The sequence below is a fragment of the Acomys minous genome (assembly GCF_964271855.1).
Source record: "Acomys minous genome assembly, chromosome: 15".
Classification (NCBI taxonomy): Eukaryota; Metazoa; Chordata; class Mammalia; order Rodentia; family Muridae; genus Acomys; species Acomys minous.
The window spans coordinates 43,908,359-43,927,188 of record NC_140497.1 but is presented as its reverse complement, the minus strand read 5'-3'; the positions used below and the strand labels follow the sequence as shown (position 1 = coordinate 43,927,188).

Below are 18,830 nucleotides of genomic sequence, written 5' to 3'. Positions count from 1 at the left end.
ACCTCATGATGGATGGATGACATTTTGGAGCAGGCCTAATGAAGTTTTGCAGATGTGGAAACTGAGGCATGAGGAATGTCAGCTGCCACTTCCCCAGTCTCACAGTGAAGATGTGCTACAGTCAGCCTGGAATCTTAGTAGTTTGTCCAAGAATGTATGTTTTCACCAACACTTGCTGTCTTGCATTAATATTTTTTAAACTTGTTTTTTCTTTAATCTTTTAAAGGTATTATTTTATCTTTGAAAAAAAAAAAAACCAAGGAGGCAAGACTGAGAAATATCTCTTAAAATTTCTTTTTACTTTCATCTTCTCTAATATGCTTTTAAGTTTACTGTAGAGCTGTCTGGGTGAGTTTAGTTTAAATTCTTCAAGGAGAGGATAAATTGGAATAATATTATATACAACTTAAAATATTATTTTGATGAACAGTTATAGTAGGTAACTGTAACCCGAGTCTGTATTCAATGTGGAAAACCTAACAGTTTAAAAAGTAACAGACAGATGGAATCTTGCTAATGCGTCCAAAAGGAAATGTGATTTCACATGCATATTATATGCATGTTTATGAATGCAATCATGGTGTCTGGAGCCTAGGTAGGAAACTCTGATGCAAATCAGTGAGGTAAAATATGAAAATAAAACATTGCATGACAAATCCTAAAGGGGAGCAAAGCTGCTGCCTTTAATAAAACCACTTGGGAATATAAACACATTCTGTAAGTTGCCGAAGGGTTCTGGGTTTCCCTAGTGAAATTCATATATCACAAAATGAATGCTAGATGGCTATAATTCAAGTAGCAGCATGCTGGCACACCTCCATAAGATGCCAGAATTTTGATACCACCAGTAAATTCTGAGTTTACTTTGTATAAAAAATATGGAGGCTTTTGTTTGTGATTATTTTTGTGTGTGTGAAAAAGAAATTCATTGGAGCAAAAATTTACAATTATAATCCCAGCTAAGGATAGAACATGTGATTTAGGTAACAAACTTAGGGATGTGTGTGTGTGTGTGTGTGTGAGAGAGAGAGAGAGAGAGAGAGAGAGAGAGAGAGAGAGAGAGAGAGAGAGAGAGAGGGAGGAAAAGAGAGAGAGGGAGAGGGAGAGGGAGAGGGAGAGAGAGAGAGAGAGAGAGAGAGAGAGAGAGAGAGAGAGAGAGAGAGAGAGAAGGCAAGAGCACTGCTTGCTTGTTTCCAGAAAAAGTGTTTTTTAGTGATTTTGTTGCAAAGAGTTCAGTGTATGTTGAAATATACCAAAGGCAATTTAGAATAGTGGTTTTGGTGGAAGTTTTTTTTTTCCCATATAAAAATCAACTTGAATTCACAAACCTTTCAACATCGCTTCACGTCAACCCAAGTTCTAATTATGGAATAAAGTTAATTTTTTTTGTCAAATTAATTTGGTAGTTGGCTAGTGTCAAAAATCTTTATTTTTTAAATCTTGATTGAAAATCCAGTACTTAGGAGGAAGAACAAGAAGAGTTCAAGGCTAGCTGTGACTGCATACTGAGTTTAAGGCCAGCCTGGGCTACATGACACTCTGTATCAAAAAACAATAATCCATCCCAAAACTCATCCACCTATCAACCAAACAACCAAACAATGAAGACAAATAAAGTCCAGCTGACAAACTTGAACTTCTCCCTTTCCTCCAATAAACAAAAGCTATATTATTGGCTGCTAATGCTGGATACTGATGGTTTGTTAAAACCCAACGAATGCTAAGTAGCCGAATTAGATGTGCATGTGATTTGATATGCAGTGAAAATCCTACTATTATGCCTAGTGAATGCATGCTGTGTGTATGTGTATGTGTGTGGTATGTGTGTATGTGTGTGTATGTGTGTGAGTGTGTGTTGTTTGTGTGCATGTGTGTGTGTATAGTGTGCATGTGTGTGGTATGTGTTATCAGAATAGCGAGGCTTCATTTATTTGCTGCTTATTTTGAGAGCAGTGACCTAGACCTCTTATGAAATATGTTCTTGCAGTTTCTCCTCCTATAAATAACTGGCTTTGAGGCTGGTGGCTTCTAATCAGTGAATTATGATTGCTGACTGGGTCTCCACTATCAACCACAGCATTGGTGGGGCATTTAGTCCTCATAACATTCCTGTGAAGTAAGAAGTATAATTACTTTCATTTACTCTCAAGCATACCAACACCAAGGGAGGTTAGACAACTTGCAAACACACCATTCAACCATGGAGGCAATAGGTATTTATTTTGTTTTCCTACTTTCTGGACATTGTGCTGGTCTGGATGAATAAACAGAAGATACTATGTTTTTAATTCTTGCATAATTTACTGGAGAATGGGGATGAGTTTGGCCAACCACTGCAGAAAGTTTAAGCACTAACATATCAAGGTGTCTTGAACATATTCACAGGGGAGGAAAACTTTGGTAGGCAGTGAGTAACAAAACTGCCTGAGAGGTCTTTCCTGTGTGCTGGATACTGATGGTTTGTTAAAACCCAGTGAATGCTAAGTAGCCAAATTAGATGTGCATGTGATTTGATATGCAATGAAAATCCTAGTACTATGCCTGGTGAATGCATGCTGTGTGTTTGTGTGTGTTTATATGTGTATGTGTGTGTGTGTGTTATGTGTGTACCTAGACTGCTCCCCTTTATCCCTTTAGTTCTACAAGGCTATAGTCCTTTATAGGCAGACCATAGCTTAGCACAGTCTCGCACATGGAACTGCTGCTTTCTTTTGCACATGTGATGCGAGAACAAACCCAGCATTTATTCTCCGGGCTGTGTTTAGCAGGGTACTTATCAATGGTGTCAATGACACATATATTTGAGAAAAACACTGAATGATTTTCTAGGTACATGGGATCCACAGCTTGTTGTTTAAAAGATCATGTTATTTTTTATTAATTAATTAATTAACTAATTAATTAATTAATTCACTTTGCATCAGGTCATGGCCCCCTCCTTCCAGTCTCACCCTCCCTGCCCCCACCCCCTCTCCTATTCCTTAGAAAAAAGGGGGACCCCTACCTCCACCCCAAGCTCATCGAGTTGCATCAGAACTGAATCCATCCTCTTCTCCTGTGGCCTGACAAGGCAGTCCTGTCAGGGGGATGTGATCAAAAAGCAGGCAACATAGTCCATATCAGAGACAACCTCTGCTCCCTTTCCTAGTGAACCTGCATGAAGCCCGAGTTGCCCGTTGGCTACATCTATGTAGAGGACCTAGGTCCAGTCTGTGCACGGTCCTTGGTTGGTGCTTCAGACTCCACAGGTCCCTCTGGGCCCTGGTCAGTTGGCTCTGTTGGTCTTCTTGTGGTGCTCCTGTCACCGCTAGGTCCTTTTCTCCTTCCCCCCACTTTTCCACTAGATGCCTTTTGCTTCACCCAATTTTGGGCTATCAATCTCAGCATCTGTTTGTAACCACTGCTGCGGGGGCGAGAAGCCTCTTAGAGAACAACCTTGATAAGGCTCCTGTCTGCAAACATAGAAGAGTATCATTATAAACTCTTTATTTTAGCATTTTTGAGACACTTGGAAAATGTTACTTGTCACTTTAAAAGGTTTTACATTTATAAGTTGAGCGTGACGAATACTTTCCAGCTGTGTAGAATGATGACATGAGTTTACGGCATCAGAAGAGACGAATGGGGGCAAGAGGGATCCCTCAGGATTTGAGTTTCCTAATCATTTTCATTTATCCTTTCTTTTGCGCGTGCGCATATCTGACAACCCACATTGTGCTTACTAAAGATCCTGTCCCTCCCGATGTATCACCAACTTAAGGAGAATTTTTTTTAAGTCCATAGCTGGATGTAATACTTGGTAGACTGAGCAGGGCATCTGGATGCAAATGAAATGTTAGATATACTTGGATGGCGTGAGCTAGAGGCAGGAATGGCACTGTCTGGTCCATGCTAGGAAGAAGGTCACCGATTGGCTACTGTGTAGAGGTGCTTATCTTGTTAACTGTTTATAGAGAGTTGGTATCAGTGATAGATGAGTCTCTATCAACATCATGGGAATTTGAGTTTTGGGAACAATGCTACTTGACTCTGGACTCTGGTCTCTTACAGGGTCAATAGATACATAATTACTATGGGATGGATTAGCCTCACCTCATGGAATGTTTATACCCCAGAGAACAGTAACCAGAACTTGCTTATCTCACTATGTCCCAGGATTGTTTTTTGTAACATTACAATCTCAAGAAGAAAAGAATAATCTTCTCTTAATACTTTCTTCCTTGAATTCTGTTTACTTAGTAAGAGCAAAAATTAATTCAATTTTTTATTCTGAACTTGAGAACTTTTAACAAATTCACTCTCTAGCATTTTCAGTGTGCATTTGAGAATAAATAAGAAGCAATTTAAAGGTGGATACAATACAATGAGCTTTTCCCTAAGATAAATCTCTATTTAAATCCTTTTTCCTTATATATGATGATTTGAGGCCATAAACTATACTTTATTTTGTTTCTGACAGTGTTTCTCTGTGCAGCCCTGGCTGTCCTGGGACTCACTCAGAGATCAGCCTGAATCTTGTTCATTTCTAGTGAGAGATAGAAAGGGAGTGGATCTGGATGGTAGGGAAGGTGTGGAGGAACTGAGAGGAGTGAAAAGAGGGGAGACAATAATCAGGTAATTGTGCTCAAGAAGAAAAATGAACATATCTTGATATAGAACTTGCAGCCTTCCTAAGTTCATATGTACTCATTGCCTCCTGAAGAATGTAAAGTTAATTATTTGTAAGCTTTAGTATTTTGTAGTGCCTCAAGGGTTCCAAGGAGGAAGAGATGCTGTGAGAGTTTTGGACAGCATCCACTCTTCAACCAGACCAACTTGAATTTTTTTTTCCAAATGCAAAAAAATAAGAATGATTATTTTTCTCTACTTTATACCTAAAAACCAACTCAAAATAGATCATAGGCCCAAAAAACACAAGCAAAAATCTATAAATATGTTTTAATTTATTCACTTTACATCCCATAGCCCCCCTCTATATAAAAAAATGAACATATCTTGATATAGAATTTGCAGCCTTCATAAGTGTGAGAAAATAATGTTTTATTGTTTAAGCTGCAGCCTTATTTGGCTTATATGTGTGTGCTCAAATTTATGGATCTGTGCCCAGTATATGATGTTTTTTTGGTGTGTATATGTTATTTAAAGAACATTCTCCAATATTAAATACTCCATCTGATTTTGAAATTTATATATTAGAGCTAAATGAAACCCATGAAATATGACAATGATTTTTATATTGGTGGCCAGTTGAAAATTGAATATTTTAATTGCAAAGTTTTATTTTTATATAATAGTTAATAATATGTAATTATATTTTCAAAAAATAGTTAAAATAGTTTATTCACATATTTCAATTTAATTTTTAAAAAATCATTAGAAAAGATAACAGATGTGAAAAGTAATTTTAAGCTATAATCATTGTTGTTGTTGTGTGAGACAGAGTCTCAAACAGTCCTAGGCTGACCTTGAACTTGTTATGGTTCCAAGGATGACATCATGCCTCTGATCTTTTGCTTTCACCCTGCTCCCAAGCCCCAGGTCTACAAACTTGTGCTATGAGTTCAAATGTACATGGTTCTTGGTTTGAACCCATGGCTTCATGCATGATAGGCAAAACATTCTACTGACCGATCTTCTTCCACAGCCCATGAGAAGTAGTATTAGACTGCAAACTGAATTTCAGTTTTTGACAGTTCTTGGGATCAAGGATTTGAGTTTTAGAATATTTGCAGATGTGTAATGAGATATCTTTGTGATGAGACCCGACCCTAAAAGGAGATTCAGATACACTTTGTATACCCATTGTATAGCGGATCCTGAAAATAATTTTGTATATAGCCCTCCTTCATTATGATTATAATCTATATCATAAAGTCAAGTCAGTTGTAGAAAACTTTCAGATTTTGAATTGTTTTAGACTTGTATTTGCATTAACTTTTCTTTTCTGTTGGAAAATAATGTTTTCTTATTTTATAAATAAAATAAATAAATAAATAAATAAAGACAAGAGGTCAGAAATTAATTTTTCACATTTAAAAAAAATTAATTTAATCAGATTACAACTAAATTGTTATGCCATCACTTGTAGCCTCCTGTTCCTCCTTCCTGCTTTCACCCTATTCCCCTCCCCTAGGTCTAAGACCGAGGGGGACAAGAGGTCAGAAATTATTATTCACAAGCAGGTAAAATGTGGTCTGCCATTGATGCTACAAATAGTCTCATCAGGATTCATGCCTGTCTCCATTTTTATGAATAGGCTCAGTACTGATTTTATGTCTTAACATTAGACTTGCAGACTAACTGTCTCCAAAGGCTGAAAATAACTCTTGACCCTTTACGGTAGGTAAAGTGTGTTCACTCCAGCTTTAGATCAGCAAGAAGTTTTCAATTTGAAATCACAATAAAAATATAAAATTCAAAATTGGAATTAAAAAAGGAATAAAGCTAAAAAAAAAAAACCAGAAAGAAATGTTCAGATGAATGTTTCACATTTAAACAGCTGGGAGCTGGGAAAGTGAGCAAAAGCCACATAAAACTCACAATCAGGGTGTCGCAAATTCTTTATTTAAAGATTTAGTGAAAAATGAGCACTGAAATCATTCTTATGAACATCACACTGGGACTGATCAGGTCAAATCTGCAATATCAAATTTTCTGTGGAAAAAAAAACCCTATCGCCGTCAATTAAAGTAACAAAAATGGAAGAGAAAACTGTTCCTACCAAAGTCATCACTCAGAGGTAGCAAACATAACTCTGGCCTGCTCATTAGGAGTTGTGGAGAACTGTATTCATAAAATCTGAAAGTTGGATGAAAAAGTCAAAAGTCTTTGGAGCTCTCTTCTGTTTATTGGATGATGGTTTTGGAAAACGGCTGTCATATCCAGACATGACTGAGCTTGTTTCTAACAAGTTGCCATCCGATTCAAATCAGTGATTAGAATTTTCCATGGGATAAACATGGCAGAAAAGTATATTTCACTTTAAGCACAATTCTTCACAATTCTGACAGGCTTATTGTAGTCCAACCTCAAAGATGAAATGAATTGCTGCTGTTTTTTTGATGTTATATGTTTCCCAACTGGTGTTCATGGTTGGTTTTGGCAACTGAAGATATTCTGAACTGTAAAAAACATTCTTGATTAGAATCACATGAAATGAGGCCGGTGCACTCTGTAACTTCAAGGCTGAGGCAGGAGAATTGCAATCTTCAGGCGAGCCTGGCCTACATAAGGAAACCCTGTTGTAAAGCAAACAAGCAAACAATGAAAAATGTCACAAGTGCCCCAAAAATATCAGGACCAAGAACTTCAAGTAAATGATAAATAATTGATATTTTGACAACAAAAGGATAAATATAGGATAAAATATAGAATGTTTATGAAATGAACTGAAAGATAATAATGGCTACTATTTAGCAAGGACAAAATAACTATCAAAGTATTAATGTGTACAGAAAAATAGAAAGCAAATTAGCTGGGGTAGAAGTTATTCCAAACTTGTTGACCCCACGGATGGCCATATAATATGTTTAAAAATAAGGGAAAATATAATTTCTCTTTTGGGTTAAGGATCCAAATTTCAACACTTGTTTTTATAAGAAAGAGGATATAAATATTCAATTTAACTGGATTTCAAAATATTGGTTCTCAGATAGTAAGGGCATTGTGGACAATTATTAATTTACAATTCAATGTGTGCTACTCATTTTGTTTAGCAAAAAATGATGACTGTAATTTTTTAAACTTAGCAATAAGTGTAAAAGAAATTTCAGGTGGCATAACCAATGTAACCAGAGAGGCATTTCATTGAAAGGGAAGAGAATCACACGAAATAGAAACATTTCCTTAATCATCCAGAACCTAGTGTAGACTATTGTCCTTGATTAGAAGAGACTGAAGAGAGATTGGAATGCACTGAGCAAGGCAGGGCATTTTTTTTTTTTAGTTCTCTTTGTTAACAGCCAGTTTTAAAAATTAAAATGAATAAGAGCTTAAGATGTGCTATAGCAGTGACTCTCAATCTTTCTTCATACAGTTCCTCATGTTGTGGTGACCCTCAACCGTAAAATGATTTTCATTGCTACTTCATAATTGTAATCCTGCTTCCGTTATGATCACAATGTAAATATTGGATATGCAGGGTATCTGTTATGTGACCTCATTAAAGAGTCACTGGACTCCCAAGGGGGCCGTGACCCACAGGTTGAGAACCACTGTCTTCAAGCTGCTCTAGAAACTCATGAAACCTGAGAGATTTATGTCGGCGATTATACAGCTTTGTGATATTTTGGGCATAATTTACCATGGGCATCTCCATGTTAATATCTGAGTGCTTCTCAAGTCTCTGATGGGGCTGAAGACCAGGTAGCTTAGTTTTACAATGAAGCTTGGTTGTTTAGGGGGTTAAGATGTTTTTAGGTCTAGATAGATGCTCTAAGTTGATAATGACAAGATGTAATGGAGATTGGTTTACATTCAGAATTTTAGATGCACCAAGATAGGAAAGATCTTTTCTTCAAGGCTGTCAAATACAAATAGCCAAAACACTAAGAATGTAAGTAACATTTATATAATTTCTGGTTGTATCATGGTTCTTCTTGCTATAGGTAGTTTATTGTATATATGTGTAATAATATAAATGTGTATGTAAGAAAGACAAAAATTCACATTTTGCTTTCCAATCTAAATGTTGCTTTAAGTTGTTGCTGACAGTTGCCATTGTGTCAGTGAGACAAAGTTTCTCCAAATTAAAGGGAAACATATTAAAGAATTTCCTGATTTGTCTGACGTTACTGCATAAAAACCTGGGTAGTGGGTAGTAACAGAATAAATAGTCAATTTATAGACATTTTGTGAGATACACATACATTTAAAAATTAATTTTGTTTTTTTTTTAAATATATCATGCACACATTGTGGGGCCATAAAGAGAACTCCCATATATGCACAATGAAAGTTGCACTTCAGCCATGCACAAACCACAGCTTTCAATTTGTAAGGTAGAACAATAGAGAATGCTATTTTTGAACTGAACAGTGTGTTAGGTTTGTGTAAAACTTAAGTGTTTAGATATGGGTGCCTTCATTTGTGCCCAGCAAGAACAAAGATCAGGTTGAGCTCTCCCCTAGATACTAGTAATCCCTGGACTGAGATAAAGCACGAGAGGACATTGGCAACAGCACTGTGTCTACTACTGAGCCTTCTCCTTCCTCACAGTAACTTTCAAAATAATGAGTGCTTGTTGAATCTAGGATGTGTGAATGTTGCTGTCACTCCAACTGCCCAGTGTTTTCTTGTCTTTAGCTTTCTTTTTTTTCTTTTTTCCTTTTTCTTTCTTTCTTTCCCCTGCCCCCCACCCCCAGCTTTCTTGAGTGGAGAAAATGTTTTGTTTCTGAATGAATCTTTTTAAGTCAACTCTCTTGTCCAAAAATCCAAAGAAATTTAGTTTTGGCTTTTCCCCAATTTGCTCCCAGAGAGAAGAGATGGCACACCATCTAGAAGAATCTTTAATTTGCCACAGTCTAGACCTATTAAACAGAACAATTGATTGCAAGAAAGACTGTACAGTTATTATTAAGCAGTTATTCATGGCATATGCCAAAGTTGTTGAAAACCACAGTGCCTGTTATTACCAATGTGGGAAATGGGATCATTTTTAAATGTATGTTCATGTGAACTTGTACTTTTGGTACAAGTAGGAAGTGGTATTCCATAGGAACGTTCACAGCATGTATCCAATGTTGTAAACAAAAATTCAAAATACATCTGACAGTCTCCCTGGCAATCAGTAAAGTGAAAGAGGCAGGATCTAACCACACTTTACATAAAAAGACAAGTTATTTTCACTTTCATCAGTATTGTCTAGTAAGCAGGACCTGCTCTAAGCACAGAAATGATCTTTATAATCTTATCACCATAATATGTTCTTTCTCACATCTTCTTAGCATCACATTACTTCTGGAACTCACCCATGTAGCCTTAAAATGCAGAGGGCCATTGCAAACTGAATAAGTTCCTATTCCCCTTAATTTTCAGTGTTTGAATAGCTTGAATAGAAATGTCCTTGTCATTCATTTGGTATTTTGTCATTTCATTTCCTGTTAGTTTGTCTGACGAATACCACAAATGTGAGGTTGGCTGGGTCTTCTGAATTAAATCCCACATTGAGAAGGAAACACCCCTTGCGTGTCTTGGTAAAAGTAGGTAGAAGTGTGTTTCCCCAAAGATTAAAGTGAGAAGTCCGAAGTGACTGATGCATTCCAGCAATAGTGTTCAGTGTGGCTTTGTTACATAGACTGTTTCCTTGTATACGACATCCATTAAAACAGAAACGGCCTCGTGGAAAGACTCATAAGGTGACGTTTCCCCCCATATAATATTTTTCTGTGTGTAATGTTCAAAAGTGTAGTGCCTGGAAGGCATTACAAAGGACTTCCCTTGAAGATTTGTGCTCGTTTTAAATTTATTTTGGACTTTTCTTTTGGTCAGTGTTTCACAGTTAACATTTGTGGATGAGGGTCCTTGACCATGTTTTTTTTCATCCTGACCCCACTTACATCATGTCTGACTAGTTTTGTATTGTGATATACATCGTACTTGCTGTTTTCTGCAACTAATAGGATGATCAGAACAGCTGTGATCATGAGAAATTTGTTTGTCAGTAAAAATGGCCCTCTCTAACTCAGAGAATATTTTACCCACTGGAAGTAATTCTGTACTGTGTCCTGTAAGCAAAGCTTCTAGTTTGAAAAAGACTATTGATTTTCTGTGCTATGGCATAGCTTATTAATATTTGTCAATCTGGTGAATGACTCCTTTATGCGATACAAACATTTTTATACACTGCTAAAGGGCTTTCTATGTTTCAGTGGTAGGGTTCAAGGGCATAATATATGGGTATGCATGCCCAACAAAGTTGGTGCAAGGGAAATCAATCTACTTTCTTTTACTATTTAAAGCAAATGCTCAAGCTACCTTTTCAGTGATTGACCTATTCGATGATTTATTTTCTCTCACTTTATGTATTCAATGTACATAGTACCATGTTACTTAAGAATATTTTTATTCATTTATACACTGTATATTGTGCACATCTCCCCACATGCCCTTTCTTTTCTCCACACCTCCTCATTCCATTAGCTCCTTTTGTTGCCGTAGGCAGTTTCACTTCTATTTTCATGTCATATGTACAAACATGACTTCAGGTAGCTATATAAAAGCTAGGAACCACATATTTACAAAGTCCTCGCTTCTAAATCCAACATTTTCCTCTAACGGCTTCAGAGTTCCATATCTTACATTAAAATCTCATTGATGGACAGTTTTGGAGTGCTTGTCATTTGCATGCAATAGCCAACACTAGCCGCAAGGGCAGCGCTGTCCTCATCTGCCCAGACAGGCAGACATATAGTCAGGGCTTGCATCAGATGATGAAGAAGGCTAACAGAATCGGAGGGTCAGGTTAGTTTGAAAACTGACAGCAGGGTGATCCAAGCTAACCTTTGGAGACACATAAAGTTTTAGGGCAGAGTTCTCAACCTGTGGGTTGAGACCCTTTTGGAGGTGGCATATCAGTTATTTACATTATGACTCCTAGCAGTATCAAAATTACAGTTATGAAGTAGCAATGAAAATAATTTCATGGTTGGGAGGGTCGCGCAACAGGAGGCAATGAAAGGGTTGCAGTGTTAGGATGGTTGAGAACCACGGAGGGTGCGTGGGTGACATTTAATTTGAGACTCACAGGAAGATAATAGAAAGGTGAGAAAATTCTTAGAGGCAACAACACTTGTAAAGGCCTAGAAGCCAGAAACTATGTGTTATATTTGAGGGAGAAAAACAACTTGAGGCCAAGGCTGAGAGGGAAAACAGAAAGCGTGATGCCAGATTGCGTTACCTTTTCCTGCTATGTTTCAGATCAAGGGGATTATTTTTAATGTTAACTAAGGTAATGGTAATAAAAGACACATCTGCTCAGCAAATTATCATCCTGGTTTTATACTGAGCCTTAGCACTGTGCACTCAGAGTTGGTTGCCGGCACACCTTTGCCAGATGTTAGATCCAGATTTCCTTAGGGCAAGTCTAGTTTTTAATGTGTTCTTTAACTGATAGTGGTGCCAGGAGAATTTTGTTTCAACCGAAAGTTGTGTCTAAGTTTGGGTATGGAGCTTGGAAAGGTGACGGGACCATGGCTCTGTGTGTGTTGCAATGACCTTGGCTTCTGTCTGGGCAGCAAGGGTGTCACCCAGGGCTTCTGTGCTGACCCAAGTACTTCAATATACACCACAGTCTGCGAGCTAGTATGTCACTGAGGTCTGTCAAGGGAGAGGTGAGGCTGTGAATCAGGGATTCCAGGATGCTTTGGTTTCTCTGACTGAATAGCAGTAAGAGAAATGATGGAACAAACACATATGTGTGCTCTGTATACGTCATAATTCACCTGCTGCCTTTATTTCCAACACAGAAAAGGAGGAAGTTATCACTACTCTTGGAGAGAGTTATCATATTTTGGTTGAGCCATCAAGTTCAGCTCTTGGGAAGCCATCAGACCCCTAAGGGTGACAATTCTTAAAGAAGGAAAAGAAGGGGATCTCCTCATGAGGCAGCTGATGCTGCTCCACTGATGTCACTGATACTGTTTCCGAATGTGTTCTACACAGTTTCAAATGTAGTGTTGACCCTGCTAAAGGAATCATGTGCGTGATGTCATAGGAGGGCCCTTCTAAAGATGTCTGCAACTGTCTGGCAGGGTCAAAATTTGATCTTTAAATAATCATCCTTCTGAATGTTGAGTTTTATTTTATAGAACACTTTAAAAAAAAAGTATAGCTATCTCACTGGAAGGCTACATTTAAATACCTTGAAAGAATGACAAATGCACGTCACTGTAGCCTGAGAAAGTTCCATGAGTTAAAATGTGTAGAGGAAGAGGAAAGGGAAGAGTTTAAGGGGAAGAAGTGTTTTCCTGAGAAAATTTGCTTCTAGAAGTTTCTGAACTAATGTGTAGAAGCCTAGTTATATATCTTTATAACTGTGATCATCAGAGTATTCACATTTTATTGGATAAGTTCTGTGTGTGGTGCTTGTGCCAATTGTCTTTGTGTGTACATGTACGAGGGTTCTGCTTGTGGGCAGCTTTGTATGCACAAGTATGTCTATGGAGACCAGCAGTTGGTGTTGGGTGTCTTTTTCAGTCATTCCTTATTTTAAAACTGCAGTGATACTCATCCATTACTCTAGGCTTCCAGTCAACAAACTATAAATATCTGATGGCTGCTCTTACAGAGATTCTGAGTTCAATTCCCAGCAACCACATGGTGAAACACAACCATCTATAACACGATCTAATGTCTTCTTCCGGGGGTCAGACATACATAAATATTTAACTGCAGTTTTGAAAATAGGATAACAATTCACTTAAAATAACCCATAACCAATTTCTCTGGAGCACAATTGTGGATTTCATATAATGTAGCCGTGGCGCATGCATGAACTTATAGGTTGGTAGATGCCATTCACAACTCAAACTGTCTTCATTTACTGTTTGTGACTACTGTATATTTGATGGAGTAATTACATATTTTTTTTTGTGCTAGAGTCATGAGCTCAGATGCCTCGTTGGCTTATGAAGCAACTGCAAATGGAGTAGAATGGTTTGTTGGTAAATGTGGTGAGCTGGTGGCCTGTGCCTATTTAAGAACAGAATCTTCTTACAAATTTCTAGCAGATGAGTGCCAGGGAGGACTGTGGAGCTGCCTTGCCATGGTTTTCTTTCAAGAGAATCCAGAGAGCTAGACTTTTATATGAACTTCCCCATCTTCTTTAATGTCAGCTCTCAGAAGGACCGAAAGCCCACTCGTAAACCAATTCTAAATTTGCTTTTTACCATCAAATTACATCCCACAACTTGAGCATTAGAGATTCCGGAAAGAGTGCTTTTGTTAATGTCAAGTGCTTGGTGTTTGGTATTATGAGAGTTCAGAGTAGCTTAAATATGTGACTGCCCTTAACAGCAGTTTTATTTTAATGAAGGAAATGAAGTGTGCTATGGAATCTCGTTCTTGGGTTAGGAGATGGAGTAAAAGAGGTTTTTTCACAGAATGACTAACAAACACTTTTCCAAGTATGCAGTCAATGCCATGGGCACAAAGCCCTGGGACCAGTGGTGGTGGTGATGGTGGTGGTGGTGGTGGTGGAGGTGGTAGTGGTGGTGGTGGTGGTGGTGATGGTGGTGGTGGTGATGATGGTGGTGGTGGTGGTGGTGACAGTGGTGGTGGTGGTGGTGGTGGGGGTGATGGTGGTGGTAATGGTGTTGTTGTTGTTGTTGGTGGTGGTGGTGATGGTGGTGATGGTGTTAATGGTGATGGTGTTAATGGTGTTGTTGTTGATGGTGTTGTTGTTGATGGTGGTGGTGTGTGTGTGTTTGTGCGTGTGTATGCACGTGTGCGTGCTTGTGCAAACTGGGCCTTCTTGTTGCTCACATTCTCTTACCAGCCTGAAAATCATTCTGTAAAACAAACTTCAAGCTATCGAAAGCAGATACAAATTTCATAAAGCAAAAACTATTTTCTAACAAGATGTTCAAGGGCCACATTTGCTCTGTGATTGCTTAGGTATTTATGGTCAACTCTTAATTATCTAGACGCTGGCTGTTGCGTTTTCATATGAGTTTTCCTGTCCTTTGCATCCTCTATTTATGGCTTGTGCTACTGCCATAGCCAGCCTGGCAGATAGCACGCTGCTCTGAGGTTTTACTAGCAATCATTTCAGAGGCAGCTTGAAGGCTTTTGGAGCCCGGGGATTTAATCTGAAGTTGGGTTTTGGCATTTTTTTTTTTGTCTTACATTTTCTGCCAGTGCTGCTTTCATTTAAATAGCTAAGGATGGCTGAGATCTGTGTTTCCTCTTTTTCCAAATGTTAGTATTTTGGCCTGGAGAAGGAAAATTCCCAATTTTTCAAAAACAACAGGAAAAGCGAGGGAGAAAATGTTGACTATTGAACAACAATAAAAACTGAGCATAGGGTCAGTGCATGCTAGAAGGACAGGTGGCCTTGAAGCTGGGCGTGGTGATATATACACAGATTATCTCATCACTGGAGAAGAGGAGATAAAAATGCTCTACAGAGTGAGTTTGAGGGCAGCATGCGCTTCAAGAGGCAGCATCTGAAAACAAAACGAGAACAAAACAAACCAGGATGGTGACTGCATTTAGTAAGAGTTCTCTGGAGATGCAGAACTTGTGGAATGAATATGTATTCATATGAAATTTATTGGAGCAACTTATAGGCTGCAGGCCAGCCAATCCACCAATGGGTATCTTCTGGCTCTTATGTTCTTTCTTATTTCTTTTCAACACTGCTTCCTGAGGGGTCTTAGAGGGGACTATGTTTGGTCATGGACACTCATCCATCCTTTATTCACAGCATCTTATGCAGAGTGTTAATCACTTCACTGGAAAGAGAGACTTCCTTGGCTAAGGTTTGCCTGTGAGTATGAACACAAATATTGAGACACCATCTTGATGCTATGTCAAGTTATCTAAACAACAGTATTCAGTTTTTACCTGAGAGTCTATAATATTCCCCACCACAGGTTTATTACCAAAAAGCCACAAGTCTTAATAAATCTTAAAAAAATAAACAAAACAAAACAAAACAGCCTTTATTTTTTTGGGGAATATTTTTTTTTTGTTTCTCCAAAAGCCCTTTGTTAGAACCCAAACCTCAGTGTGATCATATTAAGAGGCAAGGCCTTCATAAACACCCAAATTAGAAGCTCAGTGCTAGGTGTGGGATACCCCCTTTTGAGCTGTTGTTTGGGAGTATGCCAGAGATCCCACAAAAACTGTAGGCAGTCGCTATTGCTCTTGTTTTCCCATGAGATCTTGATGGAAAGACCCCATTGCTGAAGAAACCATAACCCTTTCATAGAACACAAAGAGATCAAATTGGTGCTGACTTGGAACCTTCCTCTCTGTAGGCTAGCTTTCTTAGTACTGGAAGGTGCTGTATAGGCTATTGGGAGAGAAAAGTCATTTGCCACTGTGAACCTTGTAAGTTCTAACAATAACCACGGTGGCAAGACAAGCCTATGGGTACAATAATGACACAAATGTTATGGGGACAACCAACCACTTTCTGATTGGATTTAAAGTCTGTTCTCCGAGTGGACAGCAGGTTACCAAGAAGAGACTTGATACCCTATGAGCATATACAGGGGGAGGTAATCCCCCTCAGGAAAAGTCATAGGGGAGGGGAGTAAGGGGAAAATGGGAGGGAGGGAAGAATGGGAGGATACAAGGGATGGGATAACCATTGAGATGTAACAAGAATAAATTAATAAAGGAAAAAAAAGTTGCAAAAAAAATAAAGTCTGTTCTCTAGAAAGAAATGCATGCTTGTGATTATAAGTCCAGCCAAGAACCTGTGGCTCTGGAGCTCATAGTCTTCTCCCCATCCCTGAGGGTAGACTCACTACTATTTGTTTTGCTGAATGGAAATAGTATCAAACTGTCCTCTAAGCTTGTATCTGTACTGTTCTGACACTTTCACTAGCTAGGCAATTTATTCCAATATTAATTTCCTATCTCCATCCGTGTAGATTAGTGCAGCTCTCAGACCTCACCGGCAATGCTTCTTTGTGCCATGGATGGGAGCTAATGAGGAAGCCTTCGACTGTTCAAAGCACAGAGAGTATGTGTTTGTGGAATGGCTCAGACATTAGTCGGACATTTACATCACTCTCCTTCCTCCAGTGCCTAGGGACCATGGTGGAAGAGGTAGAAGCGAGATTTTAAGAGTCAGAGATCTGAAGAGGAATGGAATGAAAGAAATGGCATCTTCTGGATATAACAGGCCCACTGTACTCAGGAACTCACAGCAGCTGCGTTTACCTGTACAAGCTCAAATTGGTTAACATCCCAGCACTGCACATGAGAAGGGTATCCTTAGCCTCTACCCCTATGTGAGGAGCTTTTGATAGTTGACAGATGCTGGGAGAGGACAAAAAAAAATCAGTGTTGTTTAAGGGTTTAGGCCCTGATATGTCAACTACACACCACCAGTGGATCACCACATACCTATGAGTATATGAGCAGCACAAATTGCACCAAGTAGGTTATTAAAACAACAAACCAAACCAACCAAACAAAACAACACAAACAAGAAAAGAAGACAAGGAGTTGAGGGTAGATAGATCTATGAGGAATTAAGGGGGAATAGATGGGTGAATATGGTAATACAGATTGTATGTATGTTTGAAATTATCAAAGAGATAATAAAACTGCTGTATCTTTTTATTTTTTAAAAAGAAGGGCCTTTGGGAAGGTTATTAAATAATGAGGGTGGAGGCCTGTAATTGGGATTACTGAAATACCCAAGGGAGCTCTCTTGCTCTTTCTACTGCATAAGGACTCACGGGGAAGATATCATCTAGCAAGAATGGATCCTGACCAGGTACTGTATCTCCAAGTAGCTCCCATCATGGAACTGCTATGCTCCTCTTCGCTGTCTTAACAACACATCTTCTGCCAGATGTTCTTAGTTGCTATGCACCTGAAAAACATTATTTATATATATATTCTTCACTGTTCCTTGAGACTAGGAATTATGCTCAGCCTTCCTTCAGTTATGTCCTAATATATAATCAAAAATATTCTCATAGGCATTAAAGTAGATTTTTATAGTTTAACCAACAGACCATATTGGCATTAATACCATTCTTTACATTCAGGCAGGCAAGGATTGTAAGTGTATTTCCCAGAATGCATAAATGTATTTTCTTGAATTCCATTATTGTTTTCCACCCTGTCTTCCTGGAGTGAGGAAAATGCAATTGTAGTAGATTCAGGCTTCCTCCATCCCACAGAGTTGCATCAGAATCTTTGACATTTTTTTGGTGCCAAGGTCGGGAGGTGGCATCGTACCTCCTGCCACAGGTTTCAGGTTGTTGCTGATACCCCAGGTCCTACTCATGTGGCAGCTCTCTGCTCTCTGTAATCTCAGAGACTCTATATTTTCTCTCTTTCAAGCCAGACCTTTTTTTGTTTTCTAAAAGTCTGATGTCAAAGTTCAAGAGCACTCCATTTAACTGAAATTTCTGCAACAAAGATTCTTTCCACCATGTGTCCCAAGTTCTGTTTATTCTCCAAGGACTTTACAGCTTTTATAGGAAAGAGGTGTGGAGGCTCCTCTGCTTCTGTTTGCAGTCGTACACTCCCTGCTCCTTGTGGTAAGCACAGAGCGCCTGCAAAACCGTATTGAAAGATAGATGGTGAGAGTAAGAGGGAAGGAAAAGAAAATTCTCCCCAGAGAAAGAGAAAACGTGGTTTGTAAAAACAGTGATGGTCTTGGAGGCCTGTGTCCTATCATAAATATACAAATAAATTTTCCATTCAACAAATATTATTTACTCACAATACAGAACTACTTAGACTATTTTCAGCTGAAACTACATGGATTGTCAAATAAAATGGATGTATGTTGGAAAGATGCTTCATGTTGTGTTCTATATCCATGGGCACTGTGCCCTCCCGTGTTTCAAAACGATATGTCAGATAGCCATACAAAATTTTGGTCCCATCTACCTGACATGGTTATAGGTTACGTGTGTTTAGAGGAAAATAGTGACACAAAGTACCAAACTAATGAAAGGCAGACAACTTTTCCAAAGACGATAATTATTTATTTTTATTTCCTCATTATTATTTTTGTTCATTTTTCAGCATACTATTTTTATTTTTTTATTTTTTATTTTTTTGGGAATTTCACATCATGCACACTGATCATACTCACTTCCCAGTCCTCTCACGTCTGTGCCCTCCCATCCTTG

The 18,830-nt window shown here is 38.4% G+C and overlaps 1 long non-coding RNA gene across 1 annotated transcript in view; it reads left to right on the top strand.

Annotated features, from left to right (window-relative positions):
- The first annotated feature begins 2,116 nt into the window (after positions 1-2,116).
- The window catches only part of LOC311584864, a 134,074-nt gene continuing 117,360 nt past the window's right edge, over positions 2,117-18,830 (top strand). Inside the window, exon 1 of the long non-coding RNA XR_014775021.1 lies at positions 2,117-2,213. This is a non-coding gene — a long non-coding RNA (uncharacterized lncRNA). The remainder of the gene's footprint in view (positions 2,214-18,830) is intronic.